Consider the following 10,675-nt stretch of genomic DNA (forward strand, 5'->3'; position numbering starts at 1 on the left):
CAAATTCATATTTAACTGTATGAAGAATTGAGTTGGAATTTTTATGGGAATTGATTGAATTTGTAAATTGCTTATGACAAGATGACCATTTTTACTATACTAATCCTGCCAATCCATGATCATGGGAGATCTTTTCAACTTCTGAGATCTTCTTCAATTTCTTTCCTCAGAGACTTGAAGTTCTTATCATACAGATCTTTCTCTTCCTTGGTTAGAGTCACACTGAGGTATTTTACATTATTTGTGACAATTGCAATGGCTGTCATTTCCATAATTTCTTTCTCAGTCTGTTTATCCTTTGAGAAGAAGAAGGCTACTTTGTTTGAGGTAATTTTATACCCAGTTATTTTGATAAAGTTGGTTATCAGGTTTAGTAGTTCTCTGGTGGAACTTTTGGTGTCCCATAAGTATAATATCATACCACCTGCAAATAGGGACATTTTGACTACTTCCTTTGCAATTTGTATCCCTTTTACCTCTCTTTGTAGTCTGATTGTATAAGCTAGGAAATCACATACTATACTGTATAAGTAGGGAGCCTTTTTTAGTCCATGATTTTAGTGGGATTGCTTCAAATTTCTCTGCATTTCGTTCGATGTTGGCTACTGGTTTCCTGCATATTGCATTTACCATGTTTAGGTATGGACCTTGACTTCCTGAACTTTCCAAAAATTTTAATATGAAGAGAAGCTAAATTTTGTTAAATGCTTTGTCCGCATGTAATGAGACTAATCATGTGGTTTCTTTCTTTGAATTTGTTTTATAGTGGTTTAAGTTGATGGGGACCCATTAGATATTTTATCTGATTTAACTATGGTACCTAGTATCTGTCTAGAAAATTGTCCATTTCATTCAGATTTTCCAGTTTTTTTTGAATGTAGGCTTTTGTAGTAGGATCTGAAGATATTTTGAATTTCCTCAGATTCTGTTGTTATGTCTTCCTTTACATTTCTGATTTTGTTAATTTGGATACTCTCTCTGTGCCTTCTGGTTAGTCTGAATAAAGATTGGTCTACCTTGTTGATTTTCCCCAAGAACCAGGTCCCAGATTTGTTGAATCTTTGTATAGGTTTTTTTTTTTTCTACTTGGTTCATTTCAGCCATGCATTTGATTATTTCTTGGCATCTACTTCTCTTTGATGCATTTACTTCTTTTTGTTATATTGCTTTTAGTTGGGCTGTCAGGTTGCTATTGTATGTTCTTTCTATTTTCTTTTTAGAGGCACTCAGAGCTATGAGTTTTCCTTTTAGCAATGCTTTCACCGTGTCCCTTAAGTTTGTATATATCACATCTCCATTCTTATTAAATTCTAAAAAGTTTTTAAGTACTTTCCTTATTTCTTCCTTGATCCTGTTATCTTTGAGTAGAACACTGAACAACTTCTAGGTGTATGTGGGCTTTCTGACATTTCTTTTGTTATTGAAGACCAGCCTTAGTGATCTGAAAGGATGCATGGGGTTATTTCAATATTTTTGTATCTGTTGAGGCCTGTTTTATGACTGATTATATGATTGATTTTGGAGAAGTTACAATGAGGTGCTGAGAAGAAGGTATTTTCTCTTGTTTTAGGATGAAATATTCTATAAATATCTGTTAAATTCGGTTGCTACATAACTTCTGTTAGTTTCTCTATGTCTTTATTTAGTTTCTCTTTCCATGATATGCCCATTGATGAGAGTGGAATTTTGAAATCTCTCACTATTATTGTGAGATGTGCAATGCATGATTTGTGTTCTAGTAAGGTTTCCTTTATGAATGTAGGTGCACTTGTATTTGGAGCATAGATATTCAGGATTGAGAGTTCATCTTGGTGGATTTTTCTTTTGGTGCATGTGAAGTGTCCTTTTTTATCTTTTTTGATAACTTTTGGTTTAAAGTCAATTTTATTCGATATAAAAATAAACTTCCAGCTTGTTTCTTGTGACCATTTGCTTTGAAAATTGTTTCCAGCTTTATAATCTGAGGTAGTGTCTGTCTTTGTCAATGAGATATGCTTACAGTGTACAGCAATATGCTGTATCCTCTTCCTGTATCCAGTCTGCTGGTCTACTTCTTTTCATTGGGGAATGACTCCATTAATGTTAAGGGATATTACGGAAGAGTGATTGTTGTTTCCTGTTACTTTTGTTGCTAGATATGGAATTATGTTTGTGTATCTCTCATCTTCTAGATTTGTTGCAAGAAAATTTCCTTTTTGCTTTTACCATGTTGTAGCTTTCCTCTGTATGTTGGAGTTTTCCATCTATTATCCTTTGTGCGGCTGGATTTGTGGAAATATATTGTATAAATTTGGTTTCTAATGGAATATTTTGTTTTCTTTCATCTATGTTAATTGAGAGTTTTGCTGAATATGGTAGCCTGCCCTGGCATTTGTCTTCTTTTAGCGTTTGTATGTCATCTGTCTAGGATCTGCTGGCTGTCATAGTCTGGTGAGAAGTCTTGCATATTTCTCATAGGTCTGCTTTTATATGTTACTTCACCTTTTTCCTTTACTGCATTCAATATTCTGTTTTTCTTTGTGCATTTGGTGTTTTGACTATTATTTTGCAGGAGGAATTTCTTTTCTGGTCCAATCTATATCAAGTTTTATAGCCTTCTTGCATGTTTATGATCATTTCTTTCTTTAGGTTAGGGAAGTTTTCTTCTAAATTTTGTTGAAGATATTTACTGGCCGTTTAAGATGAGAATCTTTGCTCTCTTCTATACCTATTATCATTACATTTGATCTTCTCCTTGTTTCCTGGATTTCCTTGATGTTTTGGGTTAGGAGCTTTTTGTGTTTAACATTGTCTTTGATGGTTGTGTCACTGTTTTCTATGGTAATTTCTGCCCCTGAGATTCTCACTTCTATGTATTGTATTCTGTCTGTGATGCTTGCGTCTATGTCTCCTGATCCTTTTCCTAGGTTTCCTATCTTCAGGGTTGTCTCCCTTTGTAACTTCTTTATTGTTTCTATTTCCATTTTTCAATCCTGGATGGTGTTGTTCAATTCTTTCACTTGTTTGTTTTTGTTTTCTGGTAATTATTTAATAAATTTTTGTTTGTTTGTTTTCTCCTTAAGACCTTCTACGTGTTTACCAGTTTTTCCCTGTATTTTTTTAACGGAGTTATTTATGTCCTTCTTAAAGTCCTCTATTATCATCATGAGATGTGATTTTTAAATCCAAATCTTACTTTTCCATTGTATTTGGATATCCAGTATTTGCTTTGTTGGAAAAACTGGTCTTTGATGATGGTAAGTTGCTTAGGTTCCTGAACTTGCCTCTCACCATCAGGTTTTCTCTGGTGTTAGCTTGTCTTGCTGTCTTTGACAATGGTTTGACCCACCTGTAATCTTGTGAGTCAGCATTCCTGTAGACCTGTTCACTCCCAGAGCGATCTTGGTACAGAGAGCTGTGTGATCAAGTCAGCTCTGGGCCCCAGCAGAAACTGGAAGGGTCCTGTCCCAGACTATTCCTGAGTTTGTGTGTCCTGAGGGCTTCAGGCAGGATGCTCACAGCAGAACAGTTGGTCTTACTTCTGCTCTCAAGTGTGCCAGTGCTCCTGGAAACTGACTTTCAGATAGGTGCAGGCAGAGATTGCCAAGATCGTCTCCCTTGCTGCTCCTAGGTCCCTGTTTTCAGAGGATCCTATTCAGGTTACTCTTGGGCCAGAAATGTGAGCGGAAATAGTGGTCTCCCCTAAGTTCTCAGGATTTTCTATACTTCTGAGAGTCCAGCTCTCTCCCTACAGGATTTGGGAAAGGAGAGGTTTGGTACTTGGTCAGCTCTTGGCATAGGCAGAAACGGGAAGTATCCTGTCATAGACTGCTTCCAGGTTTGTGTGTCCTGAAGGCTCCAGGTGGGTTGATCGAAGCAGAAGTGTTGGTCTCACCTCTACTCTCTGGTGTTTCAGCACTCCTGGTGACTGGCCTCCATCCTCCAGCGCAGGCAGAGGCTGGCAGAAATGGTTTATTTCATTGTAAACTTCAATCCATCATTGATGCATACCAAGGCAAAAACAAAAGGCAGTAACTTGGATTAAAAATTTTAGAAGAGGGGTTGGGGATTTAGCTCAGTGGTAGAGCACTTGTCTAGCAAGCACAAGGCCCTGGGTTAGGTCCCCTGCTCAAAAAAAAAAAAAATTATAGAAGAGATAAGCTCTTCCTTTTCCTGTGGGAGCAGCCGGGTAGAGAGGAGTGTGGCCTTCTCTTCTTCCCGCCATGGCTTGTGCCCGTGCCCTCATATCGGTGTACTCTGAAAAGGGGAAGTCATCTGGCAAGAATGTCACTTTGCCAGCTGTGTTCAAAGATCCCATTCAACCGGATATTGTCAACTTTGTTCACTCCAACTTGAGGACAAACAACAGACCGCCCTATGCTGTCAGTGAATTAGCAGGTCATCAGACCTGTGCTGAGTCTTGGGGTACTGGCAGAGCTGTGGCTCTAATTCCAAGAGTTCGAGGTGCTGGCACCCACCATTCTGGCCAGGGTGCATTTGCAAACATGTGTCGTGCGGACCGCATGTTTGCACCAACCAAAACCTGGCGTCGTTGGCATCGCAGAGTGAACACAACTCAGAAACAATATACCATCTGTTCTGCCCTGGCTGCCTAGGCCTTAACAGCTTTGGTGATGTCTAAAGGTCATCGTGTTGAGGAAGTTCCTGAACTGCCTTTGTTGGTTGAAGATAAAGTTGAAAGTTATAGGAAGACCAAGGACGCTGTTCAGCTGCTTAAGAAACTTAAAGGTTGGAATGACATGAAAAAGGTCTATGTCTCCCAGAGAATGAGAGCTGGCAAGGGCAAAATGAGAAATCGATGGCGGATCCAGCGCAGGGGACCCTGCATTATCTGTAATGAAGATAATGGAATCTTTAAGGCCTTCAAAAACTTCCCTGGTATTACTCTGTTTAATGTAAGCAAGCTGAACATTTTGAAACTTGCTCCTGGTGGGTTGTGGGCGTTTCTGCATTTGGACTGAAAGTGCTTTCCGGAAGTTGGATGAGTTGTATGGCACTTGGCATGAGGCTGTTTCCCTGAAGAGTAACTACAACCTCCCTATGCACAAGATGATGAACACAGACTTAAGCAGAATCATGAAAAGCCCAGAGATCCAAAGAGTCCTCTGAGCACTATGCAAGAATATCCAGCGCAGAGTCTTGAAGAAGAATCCACTGAAGAATCTGAGGATCATGTTGAAGCTGAACCCTTAAATTCCAAAGAGCAAAAAGATACAGCCTATTTGAATAAATCAAAGATGGAGTGAGAAAACAATATAGAAGAATGCTGCTTACAGGCCCACACACTGACTCATGCTCAGCTGCTTTTATTATATAGTCAGGGCCTTCTGTCTGGCAATGGTGTTTCCACAGTGGGTGGGGATTTCTCACATGATACATTAATCAAAACAATATTCCACAGCCATGGCCACAGGCCAATTTGATCAAGGCAAATCCAGTTGAGTTTCTTTTTTAATCTAGGTTGTGTCAAATTGAAAATAGAAAGTAGCAAGTACCCAAACCAAACAAAAAATCACAACGACAGGTGCTTCATATTTCCTGCATAAAGTTGAGGTTTTTGATTTTAAGTTACAGTCATGTGAATCCCATGTTTGCCTAAAAATCACTATATAACTGAAAGTGATATTGAGCTTCTTATATTCCAGTCTCCACCACCATCATACTGGGATTACAAGTGTACAAAGGTATACCAGGTTTATCCAGGTTTATGAATCCCAAGGCTTGATGTATGCTATTGAAGCCATCTCCCACCTGAGCAGCATACCCAACATGATGAAGAATTCCTGTTACTCTGCACGATCTATTTTTACTGGGAAAACTGAATCTTTCCAGGAGAAGATTTGAGTGGGGCACCTGAATATGTCAGGACAGCACACAGGAACATGACACATCCAATCATAAATGGAAGTATATATCTCTTTCTACTGAGTTCATTGTAAAATTGCCCCACTGTGTACATATATACAAAAGTCTAATGGCCGAATTTAGAATAGAAATTATGTATCTGAAAAAGACCTACCATAAGTACAAAATACTTAAAGTATTCCCAGCAGTCTGCTATCCTTACAAGGAGATACAGGTTTCCCAACAGACCAAGTACAACAAAATTAATGGATTGGAAAGCAAGAATCTAATATACAAGCTCTCTAAATTACACAGGCTGGCAGACACACATAGCTCATTTCTTAAATCAGGGATGGGGTCTGAGGGATATGATACAGATAGGGGGCATTGAAAAGGGACCAAGTGAGAGCAGATGAGCAGCAGCCAAAACAAGACCCAACTGGCCAACCCTCAAAACCTCCTCCAAGGAGATACAACTCCATCTTCAATGTGAAGGTTCTTTGTATTTCAATGTAACAAATTGTATTTACAGAAACAGAATTCATAAAAAAAATCCATTATGAGAAAGCAAAACAAAAGAATTGTATCCATATTTCCTGCTTCACAGTTATATCATTTAATATTGAATTCAGGTTTCATGACCTGAAGTCTAGAGGGAGAATTATCAGAACAATTCTGGACTAATGAGTATTTTGTAAATTGTTTTTCTAACACATTTTTTTTATCTCCTGGGAGTGATAAAAACTTTGGTTTATTGAATTTGGGCCTAAATTTCAGGAAGAATAAGCAACTATATTAACTGAACCTAGTGTATTTTTTTATTAGTAGAAATTGTTGTTTTGTGTCTTTGGAATGCATTTTCTCACTAATAAGCAAATGATGCAATGGGTCAAATGATTACAGACTCCCACACATGTCTCTACACATCTTTAAAATACTTTTGACAAATGTTCCCTATCCTCTCCCATAAAGATTTAGGTTTCATTTGTGGATCCAACCGCTGAAGGGAAACAGAACTGACAGAATTGACTATGTCATATACAAACTCCCTTTTCCAGAGATACCCCTAGGAAAAAGAACCTAGTATTCCAGCAAAAGATGCAATCTTCCTTACCAATGGCACAGATAATCAACATAGCAGACTTTTCATTGACATAGATGCCAAATTCTTTTTGGTAATTTCCCCTACAGCCATCAGAAATGAATGCGACTCAGTTATTTATAAATCCTTTTAGAAAAATCACATTAAAAGTTGTTTAGGAAAACACACTTCATTTCTTGTAAAGGGTTTGCCTTAGCTACAGAGGTACATACTTCATTTATAAACATATAGTTACTGTTTTACTTGCTCTGACAAAATAACCTGACAAAAATAACTTCAGAAAGAAAAGTCATATATTGGATAAAAATGTTAAACTGCAGTTTGTCATTGCATGGAAGTCACAAAGGAAGGATCTTAAGACCCCTAATCACATTGAATCTGTAGTCAGTAGATTAAAAATAACTAATGCTGATACATAGGTCATTTTTCCTCTTCATTCAGTCTGAGGTCCCAGCTTAATTGGTTGGATGGCACTGTCTACATTTGGGGTGAGTCTTCCATGCTCAGTTAAATTTCTCTTAAAAATTGCATAGGAAGATATGTGTTGCCAAACTGATTATAAATCACCTACATTGACAGTGAAGGATAGCCATCACAGGCACCAACAATTTGTCTGATTTTCTCATCAGGCAGAGGTGTTTTCCCTTTCAGTGAAAGAGTCCAATATTCCTATTTCTCAAAACCAAAATTTTAGAATTATTGATTGAGTTTGTTTCTTAAATTGAATGTTGTTTTAAGTCCCAGGGCCACAGCAGAATCAAAGCTGCTCAGGTTTCTAATCATACTACCTTGTCATATGTAGAGACAAAGAAATTATTGAATAAACATACATTGGTAAGAGACAGGAAGTGTCCTGAAAACTTTAACCATCAGAGAGAAGATGTCGTCAGGCAGGCTGAAGTTACAGTTCTTTACTAATTCACAATTCCTAGATAGTAAAAAGAAGTATATTAATGCCCAGAACAAAAAAAAATGCAGTATAACAAGGAAGTGGAAAAGAAAAGAAGATAGAGAAAGAAAATGCAATGAAAATGGGAGGAGAGAGGAAAAAGGAGAATGGGAAGGTAAAGGTACTTGGATCCATTTCCTCCTAATTAAAGCATTCCATCTAAGAGGGAGGTTCATTAAAACACTGCATAAAGCTTAAAAAGTTTCCAAAATTTATAAAATTAATGATGCCCCCTACCAGTGATACATAAAGTGGGAATTACTGAGAACACAAAATACTCACCTGTTCGTCTTCCTGTAAGCTGTACAGGAAGCTCTAGGGATGCAGTGTTTGTGAACTGTCACTGAAACTAGTGTGGTCTTTTTCATTGTTGTGACTTCCTTTCACTCATAGTACTGTAAAAAATCCCAATAAACTCATGAGTTTGTCAAGTTGGATTTCAGTGGAATTGTCCCTTTGACTTATGGTCTGTCTCCTAATGAAAGAGAGTAAAAGAGGGAGAGGGAAAAGGAGAGAGAGAGAGAAGAGAGAGAGAGAGAGAGAGAGAGAGAGAGAGGAGGAGGAGGAGGAGGAGGAGGAGGAGGAGGAGGAGGAGGGAGGAGGAGGAGGAGGAAAGGAAAGAAGGAGGGAGGAGAGAAAGCACAAAACCTTGATAACTAGTACTCAGTCTTCAAAGCAATAAGAATCCATTGGCTTTGCTTAAAATGTGATAAGTAAGGTCGCCGTGACATTTGACTAAAGGAAGTTTTTTAGCAGACCAAGAGTAGGAGGGGACAAAAAAGTGGAGCAATATCTGTGGTCATCCCTGCTAATGATAGGAGATATGTGTTCACATTAGGCTACGTGGAAAACCTTCCAAAAGGAATGAAGATTTACTCAATGCAAAGTAGAGGGAGGTAAGTAAGGAGACAAGTCACATCCTCCACTAAGCAACAAATTGAAAGTCAGAGAGAGATTCTCCTTGAGAAAAAAGTCAAAACATGAATGAGACTGCTATGTTAAGTTCCCCACAAATCTGACTCTTATAAACTTTCGACTCCTTTTACATCAATGATTCTCTGATTAGGGGAGAGATTTACACTCTCTGTAGTTTTTAAAGAAAGGCAAAATCAGTCCCCAAATATGTGTGTTTTTTAATGGTAATTTTGAATCAACTACTTTTCCCCAAACTACTACATCTAACTTAATTCTGTTATAACAGAATTGATAAAACTAGCACAACTACCTGACTAAAACATACCGGCACCTACCTCATCTTATCTTCTCACATGGCTTAGTGCCCTATTCTTCAACAATGCCAGGCTCATCCTGTGCATCTCACTTGTCACTAAACCTAAGTAGTCAAGATTTTAATGAGATTAAGGAAAAAATAAGGATATGACCATTAGGAGGAAAGAAGCCAAGTTTAGGTATAAAGTCTTTGAGCCTGGCATATTTTTTTTCGTTCTCCTGTTATCCCTTCTCTTGTGTCTCCTCTAAGGTGAGAGCACATTTAAAACAAGGGGATGCTTTTGGAGGAATTCCCAATATTCAGCTTAAAATTCACTCTAAGTAAAAGAAACTAAGTGAAAAAAGCAGGAATATGCACAAGGATTTGTCCCTCATAGCTACAATAAAACCATCTTCTCACCTTTTCTAGTAGTAGACATGTCCTCCACTGACATGAAGGTTGAAAAGGATGGAAAAGAGGGCCCACGCACCCTTATTCTCCAGTTTTGTTTTTTGTTTGTTTGTTTTTTCTTTTCTTTTTTTTTTTTTTTTCTTTTTTTTTTTTTTTTTTGAGAGAAGTCAGAGATATGTGAAATTTGTTTTGGGAGAAAACTCCTGGCTAGAATCAAGCTTTCAGATATTTCTTCCTCAAATTCTAGAGAAAATCCTAATGCTTATTTCAGTAATCTGATATCCAAAGGGAAGAATAGAGGAATACAGGAATATTTTCATTCCTGACTATGTAATATCATTCCTTAGTTTCTTCTGGAAAAAATAATGTTGTGTATATGAGAAAAGAGAAGGGCCAAGAATCTTCTGCTCCTGGATTCTAGGGCCACAGACACACCCAAGCACGTGCCTCCCTTGCACTTAGCTTTGTTGGCTTTTCAGGTTAAGTTTTTCCTGATGTAAAGATATTTAGTAAAATGTTTCCTGGCATCACAAAACATAAGGGTCTCTGAGCATGCATATCTGAAAATAGTTTTTGCAAATAGGTTTTACACTGCAGTTAATATATTGGGTGTCTCCCTCAAGGGAAAGCAATACATCTGTATTAGCACATAGCAGTGTGAAAATTTACCAAGTGAAAGAGTGTTGCAGACTGTAAGCAGAAGTTCTCACTATTAATACCAAGAAGAAAAGGCAGGGCTGTAACTCAGTTGGCAGTCCCATTAAGCATGCATAAAGCCCCTGGTTCTCTGAACATTAACTTGGCCTGCTGGTGCATATTTGTCATTCCAGCATGTGGGAGGTAAAAGGAATATCAGAAGTTCCAAGTCATTCTCTTCTTCATAATAACTTCACAGGACTGGCTGAGAATGCATGGAACTGTCTGCAAAATATGTATGTTGGGAGTGAGTGCTTTCTTCTTTGAGGACAGCAAAATATTTTTGAATAATAAGATAGAAATGCTTCCACTGGTGATTGTTGGGGGGAGGGTGGTAATGGGGGGAGGATGGGGAGAGAAACATCCATAGAGAAGGGGTGGGGGTGGGGTTAGGGGGATGTTCACTGGAAACCAGGAAAGGGAATAACAATCAAAATGTAAATAAGAAATACCCCAGTTAATA

The 10,675-nt window shown here is 38.1% G+C and overlaps 1 pseudogene; it reads left to right on the plus strand.

Annotated features, from left to right (window-relative positions):
- The first annotated feature begins 4,166 nt into the window (after nucleotides 1-4,166).
- LOC116911316 lies at nucleotides 4,167-5,193 on the plus strand (annotated as a pseudogene).
- The last annotated feature ends 5,482 nt before the right edge of the window (nucleotides 5,194-10,675 follow it).

Source organism: Rattus rattus, chromosome 10 (genome assembly GCF_011064425.1).
Source record: "Rattus rattus isolate New Zealand chromosome 10, Rrattus_CSIRO_v1, whole genome shotgun sequence".
In the NCBI taxonomy this organism is placed as follows: Eukaryota; Metazoa; Chordata; class Mammalia; order Rodentia; family Muridae; genus Rattus; species Rattus rattus.